At 33.6% G+C, this 11089-nt stretch overlaps 1 long non-coding RNA gene across 2 annotated transcripts; it reads right to left on the bottom strand.

Moving 5' to 3' along the window:
* LOC107618071 lies at positions 7999-10771 on the bottom strand. 2 transcript variants are annotated; one of them, XR_001615133.2, is made up of 5 exons: positions 10370-10771; positions 9784-10012; positions 9019-9084; positions 8807-8929; positions 7999-8209 (listed from the first exon to the last, which is right to left on the bottom strand). It is a non-coding gene; the product is annotated as an uncharacterized LOC107618071 (long non-coding RNA). The 2 variants fall into 2 exon arrangements; XR_002359383.1 differs by having other exon boundaries at positions 9784-9873; positions 10370-10565.

The raw sequence follows: 11089 nt of genomic DNA, 5'->3' as shown, positions 1-11089 counted from the left end.
CTGTTCTCTTGCTTTACACTCATTTAAGTATTTAATTATTATAATTCTTGACTCTTTGCGAAGTTGTTAAAGTATTTCAGCATTTGGTGTTTTGATTTCTATCAGAATGTATTTTATACATAAAACCTCACCATTACTTTAAGCTTTTCCTTTCCTTTTTCTTTTGAGAAATTTCTTTTACAAGGATTTCACATCTTCCTCCAACCATTGATGATTATATGCTCCTATTTTCATTTTATTAATTCTTATGCCTATTAAAATTTTAGGAGCCATTAATATCGGTTGAAAACTGCTGCAAAGCAGATATAGATATTTGTCTATATAAAATGTGCATCAGTGTATGCATAATGACTTGTTTACAATTGGTAATTTATAGTTTATAGTTGTTGTTCTCCTTTTCACAAAAAAAAAAAAATAGTCAACTTTTTCTATAACTATAGTTATACTTGCATGTGTGTTCTCTATTTATCCAAAATATGAAATTATTCGTTTTAGAAACTGTAAATTTCTTTAAAATATTTGTAACTTTCTTATTTGATTTATATTTGAGTTTGATAGGCTTGCTAGGAAACCGTTTCCCTGAGCGCCGGTCATGGTTCATTTTGGGCCGTGACAAAAAGCATGGTCGTATATGTGATGCTATAGCCACACTTTATAAGCATGCTTTCTGGGTGATAATATAGCCACGCTTTCTTAAACGTATTTTATGGTCATGCTTTTGAAATGTGTCGATAGATGGAGCTATGGCCCAAGAATGTCCAGCGGCAAGAAAAAAAATTTTTACTGGGGTGTCATCCATCATTGTCCGGAACTTGAGCAAGTATATAAGGGTTACCCTTAGTCACTCTTGGATGACGCAAGTAGCATTCAATGATGTTCTGAATAAGATTCGGGGGAGGATGGTTAGTTGGAAAGGGAGATTGCTTAACAAGGAAAAAAGACTATGTTTGATCAATTTAGTAATGGCTGCAATTCCTTCTTACCGCATGTAAGTATCTTTTTTCCTTTAAGATAGAATCTATGATGCGGAGCTTTCTCTGAAAAGGTCAAGTTGATGGTAGATGCATGAATCTGGTTAGTTGGAAGGCGTTAGTCACCCCTAAGAAGTTTGGTGGTTTGGGGATTCGAGATTCGTTTTGTGCTAATGTTGTTCTTCTTGGGAAGCTAGTTTGGCAATTTTTTCATCATCCAAACAAGTTAAGGGTTCAATTCTTGGCGAAAAAATACCGTTCCTCTCCCAGAGACTATTTCAATCAGTCTCGAGACACGGGCTCTTATGTTTGGAAGAGTATATGTAAAACTTGGGATCTCTTGAAGGATGGCATTGTTTGGTGCATTGGGATCTAAACCAGAACTTTTGATTTTCTAATTGAAGAAAAGAGGGGCAGCTTTGTCATGAGATGAATTATATTCATTTTTTTATTTGAATTTTCGGATCTTGGATCTTTGGTCATTTGGATAGTAGCACCTTCAAAATATCTATTCTCCTCTAAACTGTTTTTTGCAAGGCAACATTCTTTCCTATAATTTGGATGTGCAAGCAGGTTCAGTGGTAAGATGGTTTTGGTCTGATGCGATGCCAAAAGTATATGACTCTCATAGTGGTTACTTGTGGCTCAGTAAGAAGAAGTTTGGTTGGAAGGACCAGGAGAATTGGCTTTGGCTTTGACTTTGGCATTAGCTTATTTCGGAAAAACATAAATTTTTGGCCTGATTTTGTCTTATGTAGACTCTGTCTACTGCTGCTTTTCATTTCAGGAGGGGCATCTCACCGACGGACAGTTGTCCACGATATTTTCTGGTCAGGAATTGGTTGTTCATTATATTTGGGATTGTCCGAAACCTCAGCTAGTTTGACAGGCTTTGGATATTTCTGATCAACCTCTGGATTTGATGAACTGGTTCTTGCTTCATAACAAAGAGCGCCCTTTTAAATTCTTTTCTAGTCTATAATAGATTTGGCATTCCAGGAATAATGAGATCTTTCATCCACACGAGTCTTGGCCCCTGAATAAGGTGACTAGTATGACTTTATCCTTGGAAATGGTGTTTCGGAATATTTTTGAGTTGCAACGAATTTCAATCCCTTCTACCATTAGTGGCTCATGAATTCTCCCTTGGTGGGCACTTTTAAGATTAATGTGATGTAAGTTATCCTGGTATTAGTGGTCATGTTGGTTTTGCCTGTGTTAGAAGAGATTGGAATGGAAGTTAGCAACGAGACTGTTTGGAAACGATTGAGAGTAGTAATATTTTGCAAGGAGAATTGTTTTCTATTTAGAGAGGATATCTTCTAGCCTAGGACTTAGGGCAAAGAGATATTATTTGTGAAACAGATTGTGTGGATGTCTTGACTCTTGCCAACAATTTCCAAGATAACTCTGGTTTTGTTGGTCCTTTGGTGTTGAAAATTTGAGATATCATATCTTGAAAATGGTGACCTTCGGTTGATCTTGAGAGATACAAACAAAGTGGCAGACATCATGGCAAAAACGGCGATGAGGACTCATACTCATTAAGTGGAGCTCCCGTTACCTTGGAATGAATTTGTGAGTAGCATTCAACGCGACTGTCTTGCTTCTTAAGCAGTTCTTTATTCTTTGTTTTCTCTTTTTTGTTTTTTCTATTGTTACTTTTCAGTCACGAAAAAAAAATATTACACAAATATCATAAAGTGAATTAGCTTACATGCACGTTTTAAAGTAATTACATATAATCGAATCAACTAATCGATTTACACTTTTTTTAATGTAAATCAAATATAATTAATTTGATTTACATAGATATACAAATAAGACATCCATATAAGTTGTTTTGTTTTAAGATATTAGTGTAATATTAGAGGTCATTTAATTTGTTTACGTCATTTAGCCCAAAAATTGTGCTAGGCGTCGGCCGACTAGGAAACAAGCATGATGAAATGCAAGGAAACATGGAGACAAATTGGAGGAAGAAATGCGGAAGCAAACTTATTTGTCAATGGAGCAAGAAACTAATTTCTCACCATGTTATTGTTTCCCCCATTTTTCAATAGACATGACGTGACGGGGTTCCATTCTTTCCACGTCACTAATCACTCGACAATATTTGACGTTGTTTGCTTGTTTCCATCAACCAAACCACGTAATAGAATATTGGAAAAAAAAAATTGTGTTGAACGGAAAAATAAAATTGAAATTTATCAAAAATGTAAAGATAAAATTAGTGTTAGTAAAATTTTTAAATTTGTTAAAATTAATGAATAAAAAATATGTAGTTCTGCCACTTATTTATATCTAAGCATTATCTTCACTAAATTTTAAATAAATATTTATTGTATCCATTTTAAAATATAACTCTATTTTAAAATAATGGTTGATTTATCAACTAATAAGTTAGAAATTATAAAACCAAAACACCAAAATTTATCTACCCACTTGTTATTCAATACAAAATACTTTGTATTAATAACTTAACATGCTTCAAATAAAGAATAAACATATATTTTAAATAAAATAAATATCATTATAATTCACTTAATTCAAAACACGTTACATAGATATAAAATAAGGGAGATATTCTGATACAGCAGATTTAAAAAGTAAAGAGATACAAAGAGGAAAAAAAAAAACATATTTATAGGTTTCTCTTTTGTTATTTTTTTTGTCTTTTCTTTTCAATGATACTACAAAAGAATCTATTTATGTATCATATATGAATATATATGTGAAGACCCACAATAAAATAAAACTAAATTTTGCAAAATATTTATTTTTGTTTAAAATGATTTATTTGTTAGTTGTAACATGTGTTTGTTGCAAACAATAAGCCATTTTCATTGGATTTATAAGTATGCTACATATGCATTGAAACTAAGTTATCACTATAAAAAAAATCACTTTTAGCGGCTATTTATTTTGTTTTTAGCGGCAATAAAAATAGTCGCTAATACATTTATCGGCAATTAGACATTAGCCGTCTTATGCTTTGACGTTAAAAGATTTTAGCGGCAATTATAATATTTGCCGGTAAAAACCTTTTTAATGGCCGCAAAAAGTATATAATTTTTAGTGGCCATCTTCTTGGCAATTTATATGGCCACCAAAAATAATTTTAAGATTGTAATGTTATTCACTTTTAGTAGCCATTACTATTGCCGCCAAAATCTATTTTACCGACAATTTATATGGTCACTAAAAATTATTCTAAAATTATAATGTTATTCACTTTTAGTTATCATTACTATTGCCGCTAAAATCTTAAGACTTTTTTTAGTTATAATATACTGAAATTAATTACTACAAAATGAGATATTTTATTAAACTCAAATATTGATACATAAATTTCTTTTGAAAAATAATAAATTATGTTACAAATCTAAAAAATAAAAAATGCTATAAACCTATACTAAAAGTAATATTATGAAAAAGGAATATATCTTAAGGCTTTTATTTTTACTGGTAATTATTCAATAGAAATGGAAATGAACTATAATTCCAATATATCTTGTTCAATGAATATATCTTTACTAATTTATCAAAGAAGAACAAAAGGAATTCGACCAAAGACGATCAATCCTCATCAAATCCACATACAGCAATAATAAAATGTAACATGTTATTAAAAAAGCTAAGGGATAAATCTAGATAAGAGACCAATAACCAAAATAAAGTGAAAATGATAGCTTTGCTCAGCTTGAATCATAAAGTTGGATCATTTTTCCAAACTAATTCAGCCATGGTTTATTTAACCATGAATTTATTCAGAGATAATAATAATGGTTAACTACAAACATATCATTGGCTAAATCAGTTTAGTAAATGATTAATCATATACAGAGATCGTCTAACACTCTATTATACAGAGTTTTACGCTTAAGTCGTAGAATAGAGGTAGTGTGGTGTTATGGACCTTTAAACAGTAAAGTATATATATAATAGTGGAAAAAGATAATATATTAGGAGCCTTGAAAAACGGATAAATCAAAATCGCAAAATAAAAAGTGCAACGCTCAAGGAATAGAATTACTTGCGTGCTAAGAAACCTAATAGGAAATGGTAAAGATAAGCAAAAGAGTAAAGGATGGCCAAGGAGATAACATAACTAGCTCCTGACTCAGCCTGCGAAGCCAAGGCTAGCCGGAAGATATATATATATATATAGGTATCCAAAAATTACACCAAAATAAACTCCTATCTCTCCCTCAACCTCTATGAGGAGCAGCATACACAAGTTACTTGGAGAGTAAGCTAAACGCATTAATACATATATACAAACAGAGATCCAAAATACACCCAAGAACTACTTCGCTTCAAGGATCCAGACGCCTAGCGAAGAGCCTCTCGACCTGCATTTGAAAAATAACAACACAATATGGAATGAGAACCAGAGGTTCTCAGCATGGTAAAGGTGCCACGTGTATAATAAATAAGGTCTTGGGAATGCCATATGCAATCCTAGAACTCCGTTATTTAGTTATCCAACTTAATTACTAAACAGAAGCTATAAACAGGGGTAGGTATTCTAAATCTGCCTAACTCACTCAATTTCAAACCTATCATAACACCAAACCATTTCACCTTTTCCTCCATCCCTCCATCACCCATAATGCAACAGAAACAAGCAACCACACAAATTCACGCACAAGTAATGAGCAGATAGTGCAAGTAGCAAGTATAACAAGAAGCAGGAGGTATATAATCAATTAGGCATTCCCAATTAAGGCATAGTAAACAAAGCACACATATGCACATGATTAATGTCTATCCTACTGGCCTTGAGCTCACGTGTCGGTTATTTTGCCAGAACCTGACACATCTGGTAGCTAACCCAGACATTGGTCTCTAGGTTGCGCATCTCCAGGAGGATCATAAACGAAGGAGAGTGCCTTTCCACATCGAAGGAGTATGCCTTTCCACCTTCTCCTGGAGGATATACGAAGGAGAGTGCCTTTCCACATCGAAGGACTGTGCCTTTCCACCTTGCAACCAGAGAAGAACGTGGGGGATACGATACGAAGGAGAGTGCCTTTCCACATTTCCCACATCCACATCACGACAAGAGAGGAAACTTCCACCCTCAACTTGCCATCCGAACACATATTCAAATTAATTACACAAGCGGGATTATACCCAGACCTTGCCATTCCGACCATCTTGGCCACACACAGTCATCTTAAATCTTATCATTTATCACATCACGTTCTTACATTCATTCTTTATAACCATAGCGACGTATATTCATTCAGCTTCACACCACTTCCCTCACAATTCATCTTGTTCACCCCTTTTCTTCATTTCCAAGTTATCTCATATTCCTAGCTTCAACTAGCTATTGGGTTTAGAAGTGGCAAATTGGTTTCAAACAGTCAAAATCGGTTTTTGCAGCAAACAGCAGCCATGCGTACGCGTGAATATGCATGCACGCATATGCATGCTTCTCGCGCATGCGTCATCAAAATTCCACGCCACGCGTATGCGTGGATGGGCGTTTTTCAAAAATGGGTAGAATGCCCAGAATGCTTGCTGCAACCAGTTTTAGCCATCCTGTAATATAGATTTATATACCAAACTTTCAACGTCGATAACTTTCTCTACAAAATTCTGTTTTTCATAAAATTAATATCAATCAAAAGCTCATAAAACCATCTTTCATTTACAATAAATCACAACTCAATCCAAAATTTGAGGAGTAAATTATGGACGTCCAAAGTTTATCAAAATTTGCTTTTTAACCAATTCTCAACCAAACCTTATTTTCATCAACTCATATTCCTTACCCTCAAAACTTGCATATTGCTAACATATCTAATCCCAACTCATCAACAACCACTTCAAGCTACCTTTAACCAATCCAATGAGCCATAACCACAAATTTGCATTAACATATACCATATATATATATATTAATCCATTAATCCATTAATACATTATCAACCCTTCATATATATTAATCCATCAATTCATATAACAACTCCTTATTAACAAACACCAACCATAATCCATTAATATATACCAACATCAACACAACCCATCATAAATAAATCCAAGAGCATACATACCACAACATCAACAACTCAAGCTCATAAATTCTAATTTAAAATCAATCATATAATTATCCAACATCATCACAAGCCAACCATTTAATACATTTAACCTTTTCAACTTAACCTATGGCTTTCTAACCTACGTTTTCACAACACCTTAAATGTTAAATGCACGAAACCTAAACTATACCTTGGCCGATCACCACGCTTGGCCCAAGGCAGCCACACAAACACAATCACAGCCCCTCACAAGCTTGAGAAACCAACCCAAGTCTTGGCTCCAATCACCAACAAGCTTCCATATGCTCCCAATTTAATTCCAATGCACAAGTATCTACTTAATTCACACCTAATTCATATACATGTTTCAATTTTAGATTTTTCATAATAAATACAAGATTGGGCTAGGGTTTAGGTTGTCCTTACCGTGCCCACACGCGTAACAACTCGAACTCAATAAGCTCCGCAAGCTAAATTAAACCTAGAACACCAAATTATACAAAATCTCAACACCAAAGCCCAATAAATTCAGAACTGGAAATGAGAATATTTAGGAAGAAAACGTGGCTTCCTTACTTACAATGTTATGGGCTTTGTAGAGCTCGACGCCGCGGTCGCGTGGCCGCAAATGGATCGTCAATCAGAGCTCCGGATCAAAAGTTATTGAGAAATGAAATTTCAATGAGGGTTTGGAAGCTTTGGTGTTCTTCCACCCAACAATGGCAGCGTGGATGCAGAAATGAAGGGAAGGGATGCTGTGTTCTTTTTAAGTGATGGGTCTGGTTGGATCCAATTGGGCCCGGTTTAATCGGTTTGACCCATTCGGTCTAATTTTGGGCCAAAAATTTTAAAATTGGTGTCAAAATTCTCGTTTTGAAGAGCTCTATCCTATTTTGAGATTAGCTTTGCATTTTAATTTTCCTAATTAAAATTTAATTTATTGACTAATTATTCGCTCATTTCACGGGGTTTACAGATCGCAATGTCCAATTATGGTCCAAATTGAATAATAGTACAGAACTATCATTTCATTTTACTAACAGAGAAAGAATAAAAAAAGGCCTACAAATTTACTAAGCTTCCATGTCTAATGCCGAGAACAATAGAAATCATTCAGTCTTCATGGACATGAGTCTTACTGTCGTACTATCTCTTCTCACTCTCCCATTTCTTTTTATTCCGTTTCTGAATCAAAGATAAACTAAAATAAAGCGGGTCAAAAAAACTGATAGTGCATTATAGGAAATCATGGCCAAAGGAACAAGAAAAGGTCAAAGAAAACCAACTAACCATAACAGACATTCCACTGGATAATTTTCTTCCTATTCTTTGTATATTATGTCCTCTCATCCAAGGTTGAGTTTAGAATGTCCACTTTTATGTTCAAATAAATTTTGTTTTCTTGAACCAATCAAGGATCTAACATTAGCTTCTTTTATTGGGTAAAACCCACCAGTTCATCAGGGTTTATTACTAGGAATCCAAATAATTCAGCTCAACTCATAGAAATCCAAAAAGATTTAAGTATCTCAAAGGCTAATTTTTGCATTCTATTGGTTCGAACACAAGACACCCGATTTACAAGTCAAAACATCTAGCCTTTCAACGAACCCTATGTCGGTGATATAGTTATTAACTAATTCACATTTTCCTTTTTTCTTTCTTTTTTTTTTATAAAAAGCTAATTCACCATACTTATCATTGACTATTTTATAAATATGCTAACATTCGAACTAGAATTGAAAAGAAAAGAAATGTGATGATGATGATGCGCAATCATACCTGGAATGCCTCGTGATTTGATACAATCCTTCTAATCATTGTAATGGTTGTTATCCCTAAAGGACTAACCAAGACTCTGAAGATGCCTATGCTAATGGGAACAACATATGGGTTGGATTCTTCCTGTACAAGAATCAATTTCACAAGAGTTAAGAAAAGTCATGCTGGAGAAGGAGTATTAGTGCCTCTCCATTTGCAGAAGAAAAAATTACCTTATGAAAATCATCATTTTTCACAATGGTTCCATGGACAACTAATGAGATATTAAATGTTGTGATCTGCATTCAAGATTTGAGGAGTGTGAAACCAATCCAAGAATGCATAAATACTTAAAAAGCAAAACAAGAAACAGAATATAATATTAGAATATATACAAACAGAAACAAGCAAGAAATTATCACTAAATCTTGCTAGCATGCTTTTCAAATAGGAGAAAAAACCAAGCTTATGCTTAAGCAAGAAATCATCACTATGTGCCTACAGTTTTTGACAACTTTAGTGCAAATGTTGTGGTTGATGGCAGTACAGTTAACCTTGGATTATGGGACACTATTGGTATTTACTTTTCTAATTTTTACACGTAGGAGAAATAATTTTTATGCCATTATTATTTGTTCAACTGTTTTGCTCAAGTTAATTACTAGCTTGACAACATAAAATTCAACAAGCCAAATAAAAAATATACTACATCAAACAAGAATCCATATATATAGAACCTTGAATATGGATCATCTGATTGATCTCGGTAACCACAGACCAGAGCACAACATTTCTTTTAATTATCAAAGTTCTTCACACATCAAATTTAGATTTAGTTAAATCTGATACTTAATCTTGAATTTAGTCAATTTCGAATAAGAATATAATGCACAACTAAAATTGAATTCTTCTTTTAGCATGTCACATAGAGATCATTGAACAAAAGGATAAATTTAGTTTAATTGTTGAACATAAAAGACACATGAAAAATAGCTTACCTTTTTTGCCTTGGCAGCAGCTTTTGTAGCATTGCCATATAATTCTTCTCTGACAGATAGCTGATGCTTGAGATTTCTATCTTTCAAATTCTGCAAATTAAGATTAAGAGATAATATAATTGGATGCCAACGTATTGATTCTAGAAACCAGAATAATACTATATATATCAAAAGAAGTAGCTTCTCCTCTGAGATACTTCTTTATATTCAGATCTAACTCATCAATGTGCTGAAAAGAAAAACATAATGTAGAGTGTAAAGAATAAAATTAGATAACAAAATTCAAAACAAAGACCACGGTGAAATGTAACAGAAATAAGCTTTTTCAAATTGCTATATTGCCAATACATTCGGGAAATAATGCTTAAATAGTATAACCCAGTGTTACACGAAAATGATAATACAATTTGGTGTAACAATTCCTAATTTCAAAATTCAGAGTTCAAAATTGTAATGAAATCAAGTTTAGCTAAACCTAACTAATGGATATTATCAAATTTATGCAGAATTTCACATCAAGTCAAACGAATCACATTAATCAATAAAGCTTATTATGTAGAGAAGCTATGATAACCAAGCCAATCACCAAGAAGAAGTGGATGACGATGGCTAGCACTCTATCACGAAAACGACGAACAATTGTGATGATGATCTCTACCGCTTTCGACCTCCTGGTTCCTCAAGTTCTGAATTCCCGAGTCCATAGCTACAAGTCGGAGGCAATTTCAATCGAAAGAGTAGATCTGAGGATGGCGTAGCAACGGTGGCTCTGGAACTGAAAGACCTTGGCAACGGTGAATCCGAGATATCAACGCAAATCTGAGGTGGAAGAATAGAAATGCAGTTTGAATGAGTGTAGGACGACAGACAGCGGCTGTCAGCGGTGGCAAGGCCTATGGCGGCAATGGTCGATGATGGAGGGAAGTGAGTTCTGTTAAGGTGGAGACGGAGGGAAGTGAGTGTTTCTTCTGAAGAGCCAAACCCCAACACAGGAACAATTCTTTTTCTTTTTCTTTTTCAATCAATTTAGTTTAGGAAATTGGAATACTTTTACTGGCAATAATAACAATTGTCGTTATTAATTTAAAAAAGATAAAAATAATAGTAAAAGAAGTAATAATTTAGTGGCAATAATAATAATTGCAATTATAACATATATTAATAATAGCAAATGTATAATGACCACAAAAATATAAGTTAAATAAAGGAAATAGTGACCATTGTATTATTGTCGCTAAAAATTTGCCGCTAAAAGTGAATTTTGTTGTAGTATTATCTAAATAAAATACGTATTAGAATACTATTA

This window comes from Arachis ipaensis, chromosome B01 (genome assembly GCF_000816755.2).
Source record: "Arachis ipaensis cultivar K30076 chromosome B01, Araip1.1, whole genome shotgun sequence".
NCBI classification, from domain to species: Eukaryota; Viridiplantae; Streptophyta; class Magnoliopsida; order Fabales; family Fabaceae; genus Arachis; species Arachis ipaensis.
The sequence above is the reverse complement of the archived record's forward strand: the minus strand, read 5'-3'. Positions and strand labels throughout refer to the sequence as shown.